General features: G+C 48.3%; 2 protein-coding genes across 3 annotated transcripts in view; one reads left to right on the forward strand and one right to left on the reverse strand.

Moving 5' to 3' along the window:
• The window catches only part of INSYN2A (inhibitory synaptic factor 2A), a 61,524-nt gene extending 53,681 nt beyond the window's left edge, over positions 1-7,843 (reverse strand). The window contains exon 1 of the mRNA XM_061403989.1: positions 7,322-7,843. The gene's annotated coding sequence lies outside the window, so the exon portion shown is untranslated. The remainder of the gene's footprint in view (positions 1-7,321) is intronic.
• The window catches only part of DOCK1 (dedicator of cytokinesis 1), a 560,513-nt gene that overhangs the window by 276,357 nt on the left and 264,238 nt on the right, over positions 1-19,918 (forward strand). The gene's annotated exons all lie outside the window — the stretch shown is intronic.

Genomic DNA, 19,918 nt, shown 5'->3' on the forward strand with positions numbered 1-19,918 from the left:
TGTGGTCTTGGTGATGCTGCCGCCAATGAGGAAGTGATGCTGATGAGGACAGTGCACTTAAGAATAGGGTGCATCTGTGGACGACACTGGATATGTTATTTGAGAGAAACAGGTTTGAGAACCCCCTGTAAGGTTGGTAAGCCACTTTGAATGGCTGATTATATAAAGTATACAGTTGTAGGTTTTTATTTGAAAACTGGGCATGCCAGTGGTCATTTTCACAGACGCTTTAGATCCAGAGTTGGGACTGAGTCTTTGATGTGGAACTTAATGGTCACGAGGAATGAAATGAGAGCCAGGGGCCCTGGATTCCAGTCCATCCTCTACCACTCACTGAGCGGCTGACCTTGCCTTCTGGAGAAAGGATGCCTCCCTTGGCTTGCCCTGCCCAAGAAGACCAGCTGGTGTGTTCACAGAGCCAGTTTCTGCAACCCTGTGATCAATTCCATCCTGTAGCCTAACCCTCAGAGAAGGCAATGGCATCCCACTCCAGTACTCTTGCCTGGAAAATTCCATGGACGGAGGAGCCTGGTGGGCTGCAGTCCATGGGGTCGCTAAGAGTTGGACGAGACTGAAGCGACTTAGCAGCAGCAGCAGCCTAACCCTGGGGGTTTTCGCCCCACTAGTAAATCTGATAGAAACAATACGTAAAGCAAAGACATACTTAGAGGAGAGTGAATAGTGTGCGTGGAGATGACTAGAAATAGCAAAAACAACAATAAAAATTAAACCAGGAGGGAAAGTCCTTCTGTGAAGCCTCTGAACTAACAACTACTTTCAAAACAAAGAGACAATAAATGTTTGAGAAAAGCAGTTATCATGGGATTTTTCAATGGCCTGAGAAGTCAGATGAAAAATATGGTTTAAAAGTGAGAAACTCATCTTTCTTAGCACTTTTATTAAAATATTTTAATAAATGTTTTTATTAAAAACACTCGTGTGCTTGGCTGCAGCTGGCCTTAAGTTGCAGCACGTGTGAGCTCTAGTTGCGCTGTGTAGATTCTGGTGCCCCGACCGGGAACTGAACCCAAGCCCTCTGTTTTGGAGCTTGGAGTCTTAGCCACTGGACCACCAGGGAAGTCCCTAGCATACTGAGATTTTCAAACGCTCTACACTCGCATGTGTATGAACTTTTCTGGAGAGTGATTCCCTGCCACACTTCTCCAAGGAATGCGAGTTGTAAGTTCACGATTGATGGGAAGCCAGTTGTCTAGTTGTTTGTGCCATGCCGTTTCAACATGGAAAAAAGAGAAAAGCAAAAAGCCACATCTTTACGAACCACTCTCGTATCGCTTGAAAAAAGAAGAGATACATTGGTGAGTCTGGCACAAACCCAATGAAATTGATATGCCATGATATAAAATTGAGAGGTGGGGTCAAGGCTAAAAGATAGATGTTTTCTAGTTGTCTTGAACTGATTCTATGGACTCGTATTTTGGTAAGGTGAAAATTCCTTTCAGCCAAAAACTGTCATCATTCGGGATAAAAGAGCATTTAATCTACTGGATTGAGGCTTACTTTGCCTCCCTGGTTTCTTTCACTCTAATTCTATTACTAGGTCATTAAACTTACATTCTGTCTTTAAAAACTCAACTTCTACCCATGTGAACTTTCACCAAAGGAAGCTCTATATAAGGTTGAGTTTGGGGGAGGAAAACTCCAAACCTTTGAGACTTTTTTCTTCCTTAATCACCATGTGGCTCAGATTTGAAGATAGTGCATCTCTAGAAGTTGTCTTCCTTGTTAGCAACATCTCATGATTCATCCTTTTAATTCCTACTTCAAAACAAGTAAACTTGAAATGGAAGGGAAAAAAAATTATTGTCCAATCTGGAGTCTGTGAATTTCTAGCAAAATCACTGACTAGGTTTATTGTTAATAGCTTCATTAAATATTCATTAAGCACCTGTTATTTCATAGGACTATTCTTAGTCCTTTAAGAATTTCTTTGCGGTGTGAATCCTTTGGTCTAGTTTTTCCTCTTTCAGAGTATTTCTCATGGACGTTCTAAGAAGCAAGAAATGATGAAGCACTTATCTTTTAAAATAATGTTTCCAGCTGGAAACTCACATTCCGATTTCTGATAGTAATCCTATCTTTTTTCCTCCAGACCTACTGGCTCCCTGGCTTCTCTGCTTCTCTTGATCCCTAAGCCCCGTGTCAGGCTGGGTTAGTAGCATCGTTAGTCCCTTCTCCATGTTACAGACTCACCACCCAGGATGTCTCTCTCCCAAATGCCCCCTTGTATATATCTCCATGGTCACCAGTCACCTTTGCTACCAGTTAATTCTCACCCTTCGCACCCTCTCAACCGATCTCCAATTCCTCTTCTCTGGTTGTCTCGAGCTATCAAGACTTCGTCTTCTAGAAATGTATGCAATTGTTCAAAACATTCAGTGGTTACCTATCACCAACGAACACAAGACCTTTCTGCCCTGCTGGTTCCTCCGTAAACTGGCTTTAAACTGCTTCTTCACTCTCTGATATCCACCCTGAAGCCTGCGCCCAGTGTCGCTTCTTACCTTCCCACACAGGTCTCTCACTCTGAGCACCCAGCAGCTGTGCTCAGCTGCAGGATTTGTGTGTGCATCTCATCCCCTTTTCTCCGCAGGTCATCACCCTGTCTGCCTGGGAACCCCCAAAGCACACTGCTGGTCCTCTCCTCATCCTATCTCCCACCCCCTCTCGCCTTCCTGGCCTTGAACCTCTTAAGAACCGCTCACTCATCTTGCAATATCTCACACCCTGCTATGGCCACTGCCGCTACGGCTGGGTACATTTCCACAGACCAGCCTTCCTTTCTGGACCAAGCCATCTGCATATCAATCTACTTTCCAGTGCTTGCCCATTACCGGAGCCCAGGTTTTATAGTTCCATTACATTTCCAAGGATGCTAAAATCGCTTACTACAAAAGCAAGCAGCTTCCAGGGAACACAATGCAGATAATACGGGGTGTTCGGAGTCTGACTACTAAAGTATTAATACACATGAGAAAGATAAAGAATTGGACAAACATAGGATACCTCCCAGGGAACAACCAGTATGGAGGGGCCCACATCACCAGTGGAATGATGACCTGGAAACACAAACAAAGATTGGTCAGTTTCATTTCTGTTTAAAGTGGATAATGCTGTACCTCCTTGGCGGTTTCTTAACTGAGCAGCTGAAACGAAGCTCTCAGACCATCAGCTTCCCCTTCCTGCCTTTTCTCTCTGCAGTCTTGATGAGGCGAGTATCATATTCGCAGGACTGCCTGCCCGTAGTATTTCTGGCATCACAAAACCTCTTTCTTATGTCTCTCATATGCTATAGTTTACTGCATTTCATTTTATGCCTAAGGCTAGATTATTAAGAGTTGAATTGGAATTTTCCATAGTAACTGCAATATAAACTTTGACCAGCTTTTTGCCATACTATTGTGATTTTTCAAAAAGTTTCTTCTTTACCTTGTCATGGCCATAATAGCACAACTCGGGTGAAGGGTCAGTGTGTAGACGTAAACATCTCTGTTCACCTTTGGTGTCAACTCCTAACAGCAAGATAACACGGCAAAGAGAGCTTGTCTGTGAATGTACAGTACTTGGAATAATCAGCTCAGTACTCTACAGAAACAATATTTGCAAATGATGAATTTGAAGACTGTTCTTCCCAAATCCCTTGGAAACATAGTGTTGGCCAAAAGGTTTATAATTTAGAAACAGAAGTCCTTGTCCCTATTATCTGCTTTTCTGTAGTCGAGTTCTTTTTCTTTCTCTCCCAATTAGAGCTGAGAATATGCGTCCAGCAGAAAGCCACAGAGCTATCAGAGTGTTTTGTTTTTATTTACATTACTGGTTTGTCACTTGATAACATCTTTATCTAACTCAGAATCCCTCAACTCATTCATTCATTGTGGTGTGAATGATGTCTACGGTATGTATGACTCAGACCCATACTGAATATCACAGTGGCTTATGGTAGAGGGGGTGTCTGAGAGAGTTTATATCAAGAATTGAATTTAGAATCCAGCAATGTCTCCCTAGGTATGTTTTTTGTAAAGCTGACAGGGAAGATTCTCGGGTGCTTGGAGACACTTCAGGGCCCCTGAACCTGAAACAGATACATAATCTATTGTACACAGCCCAAAGGTTCAAACCTGTAATGTGTATGGCTTACTGTTTAATATGAATTGACATCTAAGCAGCGTCTTTATATGAATCCCAGCAGGATCCCCACAACGTAGCATCATATCTCTGTGTTATGTCCTTAATATACAAGAAAAATATACTTTAAAAATACACTGAGGAAAATGTGTAACGTCTTTACGACATTTATGTCATAGGTTAGCCCAAATATTAGATAAAGACTTATCCAAATGTTTGTATGCAAATTCCGTGGTAATAAAAGTGTTGTCATGTCATATCAATCATACTAAATTTTGCTTTAAAATATTGAAGTCATGTTATGAAATATTAAAATCAAGTATGTGAGGAGACTAAAAAGAAACGGCTTCATAAATTATGTCAGCTCATTTTGGTGGTGGGGGAATGACGGGCTTGGAGGAGTTGGTCAGGGAACTGTTGAGGAAGGGAATGTTTAATGTAACCGTGCCAGTTTTGTCTGGGGGAGTCACCATCATGACCACAGTCCCCAAATGACTGTGGTTGCCTTAAACAGGCACAACTGGTGTGGTTTCCTGAGCATCTGATTGCTTGAGCAGCAGCCTTGCAGTGCGCCTACTCAGGTGCCTGGTGGGCTGGTCCAGAGCTTCACAATTCGCCGTTCCCGACGACCCGGTCCCTGCCTCCCTACACTGATGCTGGGCCTCAGCACTGCCGCTTTGCAGTGTAGCTGTGACTTCTTTATTATTATTCCCCGAGAAGCAGCCTGTCCCCACATAAGTAATCTGCTTCTCATACAAGAGAGTTCAGTAGTTGTAGCTCTAAATGAGACAGCCATGGGTGGGAACAGACAAGAGAATACAAATGTGGAGCTCAGTGAACACATCTGCCCAACTGCTCTGCTGGGTTCAGCTCTACATCTGAGAATCATTTTTATTTTCTGACTGCTTATTTCATTGTGCAGGAATCTTCCTGGTACTCTGATGCCTTTCATACACAAGTCTTCCATTAATTAACTTATTTACTTACAAAGTTGTTCCCCACCCCCCCACCCCCCCAGTACAGAGGGAGAAATAAAAAACGGAAATTCCCTACCCTGCAGCTGAGGAAATCAACCATGGCAGAACACAGAAGCCCCCAAAGTCAAGAGTAAAAGTACCAACTTCCCAGCTGAGGCCAACTAACCTGTGTGGCCAGCAGTGGCTGTGTCTCAGTAGGACAATGGGGCTGATTTAAGTAAAAGCTAATGTCTTAATCACACTAATAAACTCCAGTAAATCGAAAGGTAACCTCTGCTTTTCAAGGGCACCTATCTTTCAGGAGAGGCCTTGTCTTTAAATAAATTAAACGGAATCACCTTATCTTTAAGGAAATGATGAATTTAGTGAAGAAAAGCTCGAACTCTCTGTAACTAACATAATTTATGCAAAATCATGCAATTAGTGATGGCTGTGTTAGACCTTTTTTTTTTTTTTCTGCAAATGCGTCTGTAATAAAACCATCATGAATAGCAGTGCCATCTAATGTAAGTAGTAAACATGGATAGTGAATTATTAATATCTGGTGAGGCATGCAAATGGCAGGACTTCCATTTTTCCTTTGAACTAACAACACGTTCGCTAAGGCAAAAAAAAAAAAAGGCAAAGATAAATATGAACTTTTCTTTGAAAAGAAACATTCAACAGGAATATGAATGTAATAAATAGCACAAAATGTGAATAGTAAAACCCAGGCACTTTCTGCCTCCGCAAAGTGAAATGATGGTTATACTTTCTGCTGGGTCTGTAGCATAAGCTTAATGAGGTTAAAGCGATTTCATACGTGTACTCCTCACTGAGAATGGCCTGGGTCAGGTGATGTGGGTGGTAGTCTTCAATCAAGTCTTCAGTCGGGTAACCTTGACATTCCCCCCTCTCTCTGGCAGATGGAAAGGGAACCCCACCTCCCCTTGTTAGTGCTTATCCAAGGAAAACCTCCTTGCTGGACCCTCCTCTTCTGAGCTACAGTCTTGTGAAAATACCTCCTGCGTTCCCAGGCAAGGCAGGGCTGGCCCAAAGTTCCATCCCCATCTTGGCCAGTTCACCCTGGGATGCCTCCGCAGAATTTAAGCGCCTAAGCAGACAAGGTCAAATTAAAACTGCTTCACTGCTGATTCTGGTTCAGGGTCCAGCCGTCAGGCACAGACCCGCAGCGGGAGAGGGGTCAGGGCCCTTCTCTGTACATGAGCCAAACGCCCCGCTTCTGGCCCCGGTGTACTCCAGAGTAACCCCCACTCCTGGCATCCCCTTACAGCGAGCTCCATCCCCCTGTGGCTTGCCTTGTGCTGAGGTCACAGGGACAGGCTCTTTACCCTGGCAGTGGAGATGCCAGCTGGGAACCCTGAGCATGAACCAGCAAGACGCAGACTCTCGCTCTTGACTTGGGGCTCCCGGCGCTGCCCCGGGCCGCGGGCCGGCCCACGGGCTCCCTCCTCCTTCTTGCCCTGGCTCGCCAGCCGGCCGGCCCGCTCGCTCGGTCTGCAGCCTGGGTTGGTTTCCCACGCCCGTCCTGGGTCTGACTCGGGATGCTGCGCCCCCGGAAGCCCCGCGGGCGCCTACCCCGGCCCGCAGCCCCTGGAAGGTGCCAACCCCGGGCGAGCCCGGGCGCCTCGGGAGGAGACGGGCATTTCACGTGGGCATCGTGCCTTCGCGGTGCTCACGCCTCTCCTCCGCAGCCGGTGCAGGGCCCCTCCGCCCGGACTCATCCCCCCAAAGTTAATCAGCCGTACTTGCCAGCTCGCTTTAGTTTGGGAAAGACTTCAAAGCCTCGAGATCGGCGGGGCCCACGGCCGCTCCCAGCGCCCCCCGCCCCCCTCCACCACCCCCGGTTCTGCCTGGCGCGGGCTGTCGGGTGCTATAGGAGGCTGTGGCGTTTGTCTAGAACCGACATCGCAGACACACGGACCCGCTCCTCGCCGGCCGTCGCCAAAGTTGCCGGAAGCCCCTCGGCCACCCGGCCCGGGCCAGATGCAGTTGCGTAACCTCGCCCCTCGCCCCCGCCCGCCGCCCGGTCGGCTCCCGGCAGCCCCGGCCCCCGGCAGCCTGCCGAGACCTCAGCGCAGCCCGGTCGGGGGCGCGGGGCGAGAATCCCGGGGTCTGCGCCCGTCCGGGCGGTGCTCTGGCCGCGGCCAAGCGCAGCGGGCGCCGGGGCGCGGGAGCAGGGCGCGCGGGGCTCCGCTTACCTTCGGCGGCTTACAGATAAGTCGAGGTCGGTGCAGCGCCTGGCTCGGGCATGTCTCGCCGCGGACCCCGGCAAGCCTGGCGCGGCACGGAGCACTCCGGGCAGGGCATCCGCGGCGAGGCTCGCCGGGCTCGCGCGGAGGAAGGCTCGGCTTCGGGGGCTTGGCCCGCCGCCCGCGCCCCCCCTCCACCACCACCGCCGCCGCCGGGGCCCGGCCCGGCCGGCCCCCCGCGCCGCAGCTCGCGTCCCTCCGGCCCGGCTCAGCGAGGCGCGCGGCGAGGCAGCGGCTCGGCCGGCTCCGGGGACGCCCGCGCGCTCGCTCGCTCGCGGCGCGGCGGAGCCAGCCACAGCCACCCGGCGCCGTGCTCCTCCGATGTCCTCATTGACTGCGATCGTCTTCGGCGAGATGTGGGCGCCGGGGCCGGGAGGCGGGGGCGGAGAGGCGGAGGGAGCGGGAGGGAAGTCCTTGCCGCCGCCGCCGCCGCCGCCCCCCGGGTCCCAGCCACTCCGCCGAGCCGGGCGGCCGGAGGACGGGGCGCCGGAGCCGCTCGCCTGCCGCCTGTGCGCCCGCCTGGCACCGAGGCGGGCGGAGCCCCGGGCCCAGCGGGGCGGGAGCGGGGGCGGCGCGGGGCCAGGCCGGGGCCGCGGGCGTGGGGCGGGGGGGCCCCAGAGGGAGCAGAGCGGGCGGGAGTGCAGGGGCCCCCCCGCCCGCCGACGCCCGAGCCCCAGCCGAGGAGGAGGTGGAAGGAGCCGCCGGCGGCCGCCGCCTGCTCGCGGGGCTCCACAGCGGCGCGTCCTCGGGGTTTCTGGGCTGCAGGCGGCGCTGCGCGGCCCGGGAACTTGTTGAGCCTGCCCTGGAGCTGGAGCCGCCTCCGAGCAGCAGCTGGAGGGCGGGGACCCAGCGGTTCTTCCAGGGAGGGGGTCGCTGGGGACCCCGTGCCCAGGCTGCCGGCGGTGGCGGCCGACCCAGCCGAGCGCGGTTTTGAAATTAGGAGCGCGTGGGGGGCTTAGGCGGCTGCCCCCTTCATCTGCGGATTTGCTGCCTGCCTTGGGTCCAACCCGGGGTCAGCCCCTCTAAGCGGGGATTGCCCGGCAGGCTGGTTGTAACTGGCCGGAGTATCAAAGGCAGTCCGCCCGCGGGGTCCGCTGCCCACTGACATTCAGGAACCCGGCGCCTCCGCACCAAGACCCCCCCCCGCCCCCCAAGTGGCGCTCACCGCCCACCTGCCAGGCCAGGACACTTGCTGCGTTTGTTTCAGGCGAGAGTTGAGCTCACTTGGGAAGGCAACAGGAGCTACCCCGTTCCCCCGAGATCCACGAACAAGGAGGTCCTTGGAGCTCAGAGCCGCTGGCCCAGGGGCCTCGCGGATCCCTGTGGGACCTGGTGCCCAGGCCTGGGATTAGGCAGGCAGCTAGCTGCGGATCACCTGGCTCCCTAAATTTTCTCAGGCTTGGGGCTTGAAGTTCAGCCTCTTTGAGCATACCTGAAAGTAGCCACGTTCATTAGGTTTGATATTTCCCAAGAAAGGTCAGAGAAATGGTAAACGGGAGGGCAGTGCCAGGCTAGAGGGCGGGGGTGGGGGGGGGAGAGATGAATTGGGAGGACAATCGGTGACGTCTTTTCACTCACTCAGCCTTTCAGTCTCAGCTGTGTGCACACACCGCTGCCTGTTCCTTCCTGAGCACCGGCTCTGTGCTGCGATTCAGCCTTTGTTGGGTCCTGGTTTGCTGAGTTGAGTTGAGCCTTGGTCGGTGCTTTATGTAGTGACCGGTCTTTAGAAACCGGAAATGCCTCGTCTATACCTGGATGCTTCGGGTGATGCTTCCAGATACCGCACACACGCAAAGCATCCTGAAAGCCCCTTTTCCCTCATACATTAGCACATAACTGTATAATTCTTGGCATCCAGATATGCCCAAGAAGGGAATCCTGAATCTGTGGATCCAAACTCTGTCACCGGGCTCTTTACTATCCTCTCTTAACCTAGAGTCCTCCAGTCTAATTTTCAGCTTGTTTACTTCTCTGGCTGGTAGTCGTGCTGGTGGTGCTGGCTGGAGAGATTTGCCAGGTGATGTGTGCGCAGCGGGGAAACCTGTAGCCTGCTGTTCTTCCTGGAAGGGAAGTGATATTGGGGATGTGTGGGACTTGGGGACATTTAATGCCAGGTGGGAGGGAGTGTCTCCATGGATACCTTCAACATAATCCCTTGGGGGTGGGCTGTTTCCACTGTGGATGCAATAATCTCTCCAAGGATTTTGGGCAACTTTCTGTAAATTTTACTTTATTGCTAATCCAGAAAATCGAAATCTGTCTTCCATCTCTTAAACATGTCACTGTAAATAAAGCTACCAGGAAATCCTGAAATTGTGCTGTTGGTAATGGAAAACTGAAGTTTTAGGGACCATGAGCGAAACAGATAAACATAAATGCTTAAATGCAGGACAGACCAGAGCTACAGGTGGCAGTATGAGCTGGCCAGAATGCAGCTCTGGGGGCGGTGGTGTTAAGACCCAAAGGATTTGGAATTCTAGGAAGAAAGTGGAAAGCTGTGATTGGCAGGTGAGAAAATCCACTTAATATGAACAGAGGATGTAATTGAGGTTTTTCGTATCATCAAGACTGCTTTTAGTGGTTCATGGCTGTAGTAGACATACAGTTGTTTTTCTGAGTCTATTAAAATTATCTGGGGACTTCCCTGGCAATCCATGCTTCCATTGCAGGGGACATGGGTTTGATCCCTGGTCGAGGAATTAACCCTTTCCCTGGCAAAGGGAAAAATAGCTACTTTTTTTGGCTGTTCTGCATAGCGTTTTGGATCTTAGTTCCTTGATCAGGGATCAAAGCTGAAGCCCCACTAGTGGGAACACCAGAGTCTTAACCACTGGACCACCAAGGAAGCCCCCCAAATAGCTAAACATTTAAAGTGGGGTTGTCCAAAAGCAGACGTACCTAAGAATAAAAACATAAGAAAGTACCAGACGGATGATAAGAAAATCTTTGCATCTCTTTTCTTTTGCCTCCTTCTTAGATGTGTGTAGGTGCGCTATGCAGAGCAATGATGGCTTTTTCAGCTCTCCAGCTTAGTAAATTCTGAGACCTCAATTTCTGCGTTAAAAAAAGACAATATAGGAGTCAACGATATAAAAGAATGTTCCTTAGTTTTGTCCATCTGAATTCTGAACTGGAAATAACCCAAATGCATACAATTTGGGGGCTTTAGTCATACAGTGGAATACTATACAGCAGGGAAAAGGAGTTGACTGCTCATGCATGCAGCATGAATGACCTTCACAAACCTTGTGCAGCTGAAGCCAGACACAAGAGTCAGTGTTACGCATTTCCTTTGAAACCAAGTCTAAGAGGGTGAAAAATTTCCCTGTGGTGGTCGATGTCAGAAGGATGCTTATCTTTGAGCAGACCAATCCCACAGAGCCACACTGCCTTCTGTGCATCTTGAACCAGGTTCAAGTATGGTTGTGTACTTATGGAAAAATTCATCAAGATGTTCTCTTTTCTCAGAATGCCTCCTTTCTGTCTGGGCATTATCCCCGTGTTGTTACAGTATGTCTGCACACAAGTTTCCCAATAATCTGTCCCTTTCATTGAACCAGCCTATCTGTCAGTGAAATTAACTTCTATCTTCTGAAGCCTCCTCCTCTTCAAAACTCATGCCAAGAGAAAAGTCAGGTGCTGTAGGTAAGGCTCTGATTGGACACGCATTGGAGCTTCCTTCTTTGGGAGCATCTTTTTCTAGCATGTTCCTGGACGTCTGCTTGACTCTCAGGTGTATCCTCAGCAGACTTCACGTTGGAGATGACTTCCCTACCTGGTCCTTTGATGTTGTACTGTGACTACCAGGTGAGCCTGCGTCTGTGATGGCAGGTTTCTACCCTTCAGTTCTAAAGATGTGGGTACAGTCCAGCCGTGCTCAGCTCCCACAGAAGGGAGGTAACTCAGTTTGACCTGAGCCTGTCGCGAAGAGATCAGTCACACCAGGGCGTTTTTCTTTTCTCTTTCAAGAACACGACCTAGTGCTCAACAGGGCTCCAGCTGGACCTCATCTTTGGCCTCATAGACTAGTGAGAAGCCCTCTGAAGGAACCCCTTTTCGCATTCTGCTCAAGCATTTACCACCCACTCTCAGGACTGACCTCCTTCTCATACCTGCATCTCACTGTGCAAACTCCCCTGTGCACGACTCTCCCATTGTCCTGGTAGCACAGCGGCGTTTCCTTCTGGTGGGAATCAGAGCTTTGTGTCTCGAGTCCTGTCCATGCCCGGGGGCTCTCCCCACTCCTGTTTCCTTTTCCTTCCACGATGAGCAGCTGGGGATGGTGTATTGGCTGGGATCACAATTTGGTTCCAAGAAACTGAACATCAGGCAGACGAGTTGCAATTCCTGGTTTTCTCTGATGCATCATTGTGTATCTCATTTATCTGTAGGAAATGGAATGGTTTTATTTGTAAAGAGACCAAAAGTGGTTGGAGGTTTTCTTGAATGCACCATGCCAGTGAGAAGAGGTGAAGGGTGGGCACGGGCTTCTGACTTCCCCTCTCCCCGTTCAGGACCCCTCATGTGCAAGGTCTTGCAAACCCAGAGGCTTTCCCCTCTCCCAGTTCTATCACTACTCACTCCCTCTCCTTTAGGTGGATGTGCTGAGAAATAACGGAGAAGGCAATGGCACCCCACTCCAGTACTCTTGCCTGGAAAATCCCATGGACGGAGGAGCCTGGTGGGCTGCAGTCCATGGTGTCGCTAAGAGTTGGACATGACTGAGTGACTTCACTTTCACTTTTCAGTTTCATGCATTGGAGAAGGAAATGGCAACCCACTCCAGTGTTCTTGCCTGGAGAATCCCAGGGATGGGGGAGCCTGGTGGGCTGCCGTCTGTGGGGTCGCCCAGAGTCGGACACGACTGAAGTGACTTAGCAGCAGCTGAGAAATAAATACCCTGGATCTCATGTAGCTGACCTTCATTGGGTGGTCTAGGTGATGGGGTCTGTGGGGATTTCTCATTATCCACATCTAATCTGCTGGGAGCAGATCTCTTCCAGATGAGGGAGAAGCTAAAGGGCTTTTCTTAATCCTTGCTGGTAATGCTGGCTGCTCTTTGAGCCGCTGAAGGCAACCCCTCATAAACCAGGTAATATGCCCAGGCTGAGGAATGATACCTCTGACCAGAATTAGGTCAAGAAGGGATAAAAATGGCTTTCCCGTTTCAGTGTCTGCTCTGCTAATCCACTTCACTGGTGTCAAGACTGGGGATGACCCTTCCTTGAGCTGTCTGCCCTGGCCGACGTGAGGCCTGTGGTCAGTGCCCCTGGGAGCACTTGCCCTGGGGTATGCAGGACAGGTATTTCCTTGATGGCCTTTTGTGCCCACCTGAGGAGTCACAGAGATGGAGGAAGGAAGGGGGCAAGGAGAAAACAGAATTCTCTGTCACTCTTTTCCTTCCATAAAACCCTGTTTGACAGCGAAGGTGGTTCTCCTTAGTCACGTGCCTGCATAAGGCCACACGCCTGATGCGCTGCACAGCATCCCCTGTTATCCTCATAAGACAGCCAGGAAATAGATCCTCTTTCAGTCTTCTCCCAGAGGAAGAACGGACAGGTCATTTCTCCAAGGTCACACAGCTAGGAAGTGATAGAGTCTAGATTCAAACCCAATACTGCCTGCTGCCACAGCATTACCCTGCCCCACTCAGGTTTATTCTTTTTAAATCAATTTGAGCTTTGCTCAGGGGCTTCCCAGGTGGTGCTGGTAATAAAGAACCCACCTGCCACTACAGGAGACTAAAGAGACTCGGGTTCAATCCCTAGGTCGGGAGGATCCCCTGGAGGAGGAAATAGCAACCCACTCCAGTATTCTTGCCTGGAGAATCCCATGGACAGAGGAGCCTGGCGGACAACAGTCCTTAGGATTGCAAACAGTCAGACACGACTAAAGGAACTTGGTACTAGCACGCGGGGTCACATTGAGTGTTCTCTTGTTTGCACCACATGCTGGTCAGACATCATGGTCCTACTTGAGGAGTGGCCTTGATCAGCGGAATCCATTCCTGGCCACCCCAACTACCCATGTCCAGAGCAGGCTGTACCCTTCCAGGCCCTTGTGGGGTCGGCTTGGCTCCATCATGGAACATTCTGACCAGAAATGTCACCTGTAATGGCACGCTGTCATACAGCACATCACTCGTGTCTGCTGACTGAGGCGTGCTTTTGACCAGGCGTTGTTTCCCCTTTACTTCTGAACTTATCTGATCACCGTATCAGTTATACTTTGGAGTAGAAACAGTCTCTAAAACAGCAACACACCATAACCGTCTCACATCTGGATGGTGCATTATGCTTGTGCAGTGTAATTTCAATTATCTTAACCCACATTTTCTTCATTGGATATCGGTTATCAGAAGGATCCATCACAGCATGTTCTGTATATATCACTAAAGACCATCTCAGATTCTTCCGAGGCTAGGTGTCTGGACGCTGTGTTATGATGATCTTCTGGATTTAGTAAGGAGGATCACGGGTGATGTGGTAGCCAGCTGCTATCCGTCAGAAAGCAAGCATTTTGTTCCTTCATGCCAACCTCCAAGTGGGAAGAGGGCAGAATTTTTAAAAGCCTATCTGTTTCTGTTGGGTGACCTCTAAGGTCACACACAGACTTTCAGTCCCCTGTTTTTCACAAACATTTCTGTTTCATTTTGCCGAATCCTTGGAGAATTAAATAGGCCATTACTTTAATTCCACTGCGCTGTCGGATTGCAGAGCTCCCCGTTTCCAATTTGCCTAATTTGGGTTTTGGCACATTTTGGAGCGGCGGTAAGACTCTAGACATGTGCTTGCCTTGGAAGCTCTTCTGGGTTCACATCTGTTAATAACTAGTGCACCTTTAACTGACGTTAAAGCAATAACTGAAAACACACCTGAACGTATTTCTTACACAAATTAAACTTCCTGCAGGATTTAAACAAAAGAAAGACATTTTATTTATGCATGCTGTTTAAGGTTCTCTTTTTTTCTAATTTTTTTTTTTTTTAATATTGATACAGAACCCAGTGTGGTAGGTTAAAGAGCGTATGGTAAGAATGGATTAAGGTTAACAGCAGTCCCTGCACCACTGACCGGGGCTCCCTGGTGGGTTCTCTTCCTGCCCCCAGGCTTCTGAGCTCAGAAGAGGGGAGGAATCTTCATATCCTGCTGCTGCTAAGTCGCTTCAGTCGTGTCCGACTCTGTGCGACCCCATAGATGGCAGCCCACTAGGCTCCTCTGTCCCTGGGATTCTCCAGGCAAGAATACTGGAGTGGGTTGCCACTTCATATCCTAGATCATGCATTTCTCCTTTTTTTCTTTTAACTTTTTATTTTATATTGGAGTATAGCTGATTATTAGGCTTCCCAAGTGGTTCAGTAGTAAAGAATCCACCTGCCAATGCAGGAGATTGGCATGTGGGTCTGGAAGATTCCTAGGAGAAGGAAATGGTAACCTACTCCAGTATTCTTGCCTGGGAAATCCAGAGACAGAGGAGCCTCACGGGCTACAGTCCATGGGATGAAAAGGGGTCAGACATGACATATCGGCTAAACAACATAGCTGCTCAACAAGGTTGTGTTAGTCTCAGGTGGACGGCAAAGGGACTCAGCCACACGTATGCATACGTGTATCCACCCTCCCCCAAAGTCCCCTCCCGTCCAGGCTGCTGTATAACATCGAACAGAGTTCCCTGTGCTGTACAGTAGGTCCTTGTTGGTTACCCATTTAAAATACAGCAGTGTGTACATGTCCATCCCCAAACCTCTAGTTATCCCTTCGCCCTTCCATCCCACTGGTAACTGTAAATTCGCCAGAACATGCATTTCATTCCAGCTGCTGCTGTTGCTTTCTAGTCGCTCAGTTGTCTGACTCTCTGGGGACCCCATGGACTGTAGCCCACCAGGCCCCTCTGTCCATGGGATTTCGCAAGTAGGAACACTGGAGTGGGTTGCCATTTCCTTCTTCAGGGAATCTTCCTGACCCAGGGATCAAACCCATGTCTCCTGCTTGCCAGGCAGATTCTTTACCACTGAACCATCTGGAAAGGCGAGGAGGCAAATTGTACAAAGCTTTTTCTCACTGGCGTTCATTGTTTGGCTATTTCAGAGGCTTAAGGGAAACAACTTGAAAATCAGCTTGTTTTTTTTAAAAATAAACCTGAGACATGAATATGGCAGTTCACCGAAGATTCACCAAAAAGGTGAAAGACGATTAGTAGAGAGTTCTGTTACTCAGTGTCAAGTTTTAAGGAAATCTTGACTCATTTTTATGTGAGTTCCCACCCTGGACCCCCTCCCACCAACATCTAATGTTTCGGAGTTTGTTAAATGTTTGAAATGTTCACTGAGGCTTGGTGTTTCAGCAGTCAAAGTGAGGCTTCTGGACACCGATAGCTGAGACCGCAAATGCCCTCTCTTGGCCTCAGTTCAGAGTGTCCTCATCAATCATGATTTGGCCCCTCGTGGCCCACTTCATGCTCCAGATCTTTCCCTGTTTGAATGTGGCTCACCTTGCTCCATTTGATCAGCAGGAGCAAATGTAAAATTACCCTTCTATGAGGATGTCCTGGGCTATGAGCGTTGTGCCCTAAATTTCTAGTGGAAGATGAAATCCATTGATGATTTATTTTGTTTACTGAATCCGAACATGAAAATGAAGAAATTTGTTTTAATGGTATCTTCTGCCTCCTCTCTCCAGTGGAGTAAATATTGTCACGTGGAAATGCTGATGATACTTCTGAGTCCCTTAAAATAAGCGCTGTGATTCATTCACACCATGAAAACAGTAGAGTCAACATGTTCACCCTCAGGTTCATCAGCTACTGGCTCTTTCCTTTTTAGTCCCTGGGTGTTAATGAGCATTTTCACTTCTGGAGCTTTCTCTGCTCCCAGCTCCATTGTGGACTAGGAATGAGGGTCCTGACGTCAAGCTTTGGGTCTTGGCCTTGGGAATTCTGTGTTTGGGCTCTGCGGTTGTGGGCAAATTGTGTTAATTTGATTTGATATTTTAGACAATCTCTCATAAGAAAATAAGCAGATTAAAGCCACGGCACAGTGTGGTCACCACCTCCTCCTGGTCATATAAGTGGACTGAGATAGATGCCCATGGCCCAGAGTGTGTGGATTTTCAAAGAATGTGTTCCTTTTGTACATTAGGCATGTTTAGAGTTCTTTGTTGAATTCTTGGCTTTTATGACAGCCAAGGATACTTTGTTAGTCCTCAAAGGACATTTTAAAAACATCACTGTACTGAAATCAGCTTAAGGTGTGATACATACGTGTGGCAAGTGTTGAAACATGGCTGATGTTGCCATGAAATTTAAATAAGCTCCAGTAAAGCACATATAATATCTGTATACCATGTAAAATGCAAAGATCTCCCATAGACGTCTTTACTCTTTATTTCTTGACAAGCATGCATAATCTCCATCTTTGAATACAGAACAGAATCAATATTTTAAAAGAGTTTTTCATCCGTGGGTGTAGCCCACTTTAAACAAACTCCTTATATGAAAGGGTGTCTTGGCAACAGGTGAACCGATAGCTTTCACTTTATCAAAGGCTCATTTTGATGAAGTCTGCCTTCAAATAACCACCGTCTCTTATGCACTTAGAGGGATTCAGGTTGTCAAAAACTTCTTAACATGTGACTTTGCAGGACTCCACCTTTTGTCTCAAGTGTCATCTACCATACATTCTTGTTTATATACACATATGAATGCCTGTATATACCCTGGAAACTTCTGAAATTGCTTGTGGTGGGATTCTGTACCTGTTCCCAGAGTAGGATAGTGGGCAGATTTGGGTTGTCAGAGCAAAACATCAGTGTTCTTCGTTCGCTAAAATTCTCCTTTACCCTCTCTTTACCAGAGTAAGAGATGACATTTACTCAGTAGAAACCAGAGCTAAAACAATAGACTTGTCTCCCAAAGGACCCTGTGTTTTGTTGCGTGCTTCACATGTTTTCTCTTATTTCATCTTTTCTACAATGTTACAAAGTACTAGCACGTGAAATGTAAATTGCAGAGCTGCTTGTGTAGCACCTTGGAAGATCTTTCTTTTTGCCTACACCACTTTTCAGAGTTACAGTAAATTGGCACGCACTAGAGGAAAACAACAGAATGGGAAAGACTAGGGATCTCTTCAAGAAAATCAGAGATACCAAAGGAACATTTCATGCAAAGATGAGCTCGATAAAGGACAGAAATGGTATGGGCCTAACAGAAGCAGAAGATATTAAGAAGACATGGCAAGAATACACAGAAGAACTGTACAAAAAAGATCTTCACGACCCAGATAATCACGATGGTGTGATTACTGACCTAGTGCCAGACATCCTGGAATGTGAAGTCAAGTGGGCCTTAGAAAGCATCACTACGAACAAAGCTAGTGGAGGTGATGGAATTCCAGTTGAACTATTCCAAATCCTGAAAGATGATGCTGTGAAAGTGCTGCACTCAATATGCCAGCAAATTTGGAAAACCTAGCAGTGCCCACAGGACTGGAAAAGGTCAGTTTTCATTCCAATCCCAAAGAAAGGCAATGCCAAAGAATGCTCAAATGACCTCACAATTGCACTCATCTGACACGCTAGTAAAGTAATGCTCAAAATTCTCCAAGCCAGGCTTCAGCAATATGTGAACCATGAACTTCCTGATGTTCAAGCTGGTTTTAGAAAAGGCAGAGGAACCAGAGATCAAATTGGCAACATCCGCTGGATCATGGAAAAAGCAAGAGAGTTCCAGAAAAACATCTATTTCTGCTTTATTGACTATGCCAAAGCCTTTGACTGTGTAGATCACAATAAACTGTGGAAAATTCTGAAAGAGATGGGAATACCAGACCACCTGGTCTGCCTCTTGAGAAATGTGTATGCAGGTTAGGAAGCAACAGTTAGAACTGGACATGGAACAACAGACTGGTTCCAAATAGGAAAAGGAGTTCGTCAAGGCTGTATATTGTCATCCTGCTTTTTTAACTTATATGCACAGTACATCATGAAAAACGCTGGGCTAGAAGAAGCACAAGCTGGAATCAAGATTGCCGGGAGAAATATCAATAACCTCAGATATGCAGATGACACCACCCTTATGGCAGAAAGTGAAGAGGAACTAAAAAGCCTCTTGATGAAAGTGAAAGTGGAGAGAGAAAAAGTTGGCTTATAGCTCAACATTCAGAAAATGAAGATCATGGCATCCGGTCCCACCACTTCATGGGAAACAGATGGGGAAACAGTGGAAACAGTGTCAGACTTTGTTTTTTTGGGCTCCCAAATCACTGCAGATGGTGACTGTAGCCATGAAATTAAAAGACGCTTACTCCTGGAAGGGAAGTTATGACCAACCTAGATAGCATATTCAAAAGCAGAGACATTACTTTGCCAACAAAGGTTCGTCTAGTCAAGGCTATGGTTTTTCCTGTGGTCATGTATGGATGTGAGAGTTGGACTGTGAAGAAGGCTGAGCGCGGAAGAATTGATGCTTTTGAACTGTGGTGTTGGAGAAGACTCTTGAGAGTCCCTTGGACTGCAAGGAGATCCAACCAGTCCATTCTGAAGGAGATCAGCCCTGAGATTTCTATGGAAGGAATGATGCTAAAGCTGAAACTCCAGTACTTTGGCCACCTCATGCGAAGAGTTGACTCATTGGAAAAGACTCTGATGCTGGGAGGGATTGGGGGCAGGAGGAGAAGGGGACGACAGAGGATGAGATGGCTGGATGGCATCACTGACTTGATGGGCGTGAGTCTGAGTGAACTCCGGGAGTTGGTGATGGACAGGGATGCCTGGCGTGCTGCGATTCATGGGGTCGCAAAGAGTCGGACATGACTGAGCGACTGATCTGATCTGATCTGATCTGAAGGGGTTCTTAGGGCATTTCCCAGTGGCTCAATGGTACAGAATCTGCCTGCAATGCAGGGGATGCAAGAGATGTGGTTTCGATCCCTGGGTCCAGAAGATCCCCTGGAGGAGGAAATGGCAATCCACTCTGGTATTCTTGCCTGGAGAATCCACGGACAGAGGAGCCTGCTGACCTGCAGTCCATGGGGTCACACAGAGTCAGACACGACTGAAGCGACCTAGCATAGTATAGCAAGGTGTTCTTAACACTTCACCGGCCTTGACCAGTTGAGTTTATTCCTGTTTTTAAGATAACCAACACTCTCCTCTCCCTAATATAAGTAGATGAATTGGCTTATTAATGTTTCATTTAAATATATTCTCATTTATTCTGGATGAAAGACAAGTGTTGGCATATCAGGTTCTGTTCTCCATAAAGGGTAGTCAGTTTCGGGTGACATCTTTCCTTCATTAGCTATTACTGCATTCTGGAGCTTCCTGGGAAGATAGAAACACCACCACTCTCATTCGCTCATCTTCGTTGAGTTAACTCACTGTATGCCCATTGGCTCATAGTTCTAGCACTTTCATGAATTAGAACTTTAAGCTTCCTAAAGGCTCCATGAACATAGGTCATGGTTAGCACCATGTCAGGTGAGGGGGGAAGCACTGAGAGGTCAACACATGTGACTGGCTAGGTCTGGAATCTTACATGAAAACCACAATC

Source organism: Bos javanicus, chromosome 26, assembly GCF_032452875.1.
Source record: "Bos javanicus breed banteng chromosome 26, ARS-OSU_banteng_1.0, whole genome shotgun sequence".
Lineage (NCBI taxonomy): Eukaryota > Metazoa > Chordata > Mammalia > Artiodactyla > Bovidae > Bos > Bos javanicus.